The following is a 358-nucleotide window of genomic DNA, read 5'->3' on the forward strand; positions in this document are numbered from 1 at the left end:
TGCTAGTCAGCCCAAGCCTGACTGAGGAAGAATATGGATTCGGGCCGGGCATAAATTTTTTCATGATGGAATCATTCGCGATAAATAAGAAAAAAAGAAAAAGTAAGACCATTCCGTTTCGACAAAAGACTCACACCCAAGTTACATAACTTTGGGTCCACTATCCCGATCAGTATTTTCCTACCCCAAGAGGTAAAGGAAAGGTCCTTCCCTTTTGGGACAGTTGTGGGCGAGGAGGGATTCGAACCCCCGACACCGTGGTTCGTAGCCACGTGCTCTAATCCTCTGAGCTACAGGACCCACCCCGTCTCCACAGGATCTGTTCTCGGGAGTACCCTAAAAAAGGAACCTTTCCTCA

At 47.8% G+C, this 358-nt stretch overlaps 1 non-coding gene across 1 annotated transcript; it reads right to left on the reverse strand.

Annotated features, from left to right (window-relative positions):
* Positions 1-226: 226 nt before the first annotated feature.
* On the reverse strand, positions 227-300 carry TRNAR-ACG. The gene has a single exon. It is a non-coding gene; the product is annotated as a tRNA-Arg (tRNA).
* Between the last annotated feature and the right edge of the window lie 58 nt (positions 301-358).

This window comes from Papaver somniferum, unplaced genomic scaffold, assembly GCF_003573695.1.
Source record: "Papaver somniferum cultivar HN1 unplaced genomic scaffold, ASM357369v1 unplaced-scaffold_18513, whole genome shotgun sequence".
Lineage (NCBI taxonomy): Eukaryota > Viridiplantae > Streptophyta > Magnoliopsida > Ranunculales > Papaveraceae > Papaver > Papaver somniferum.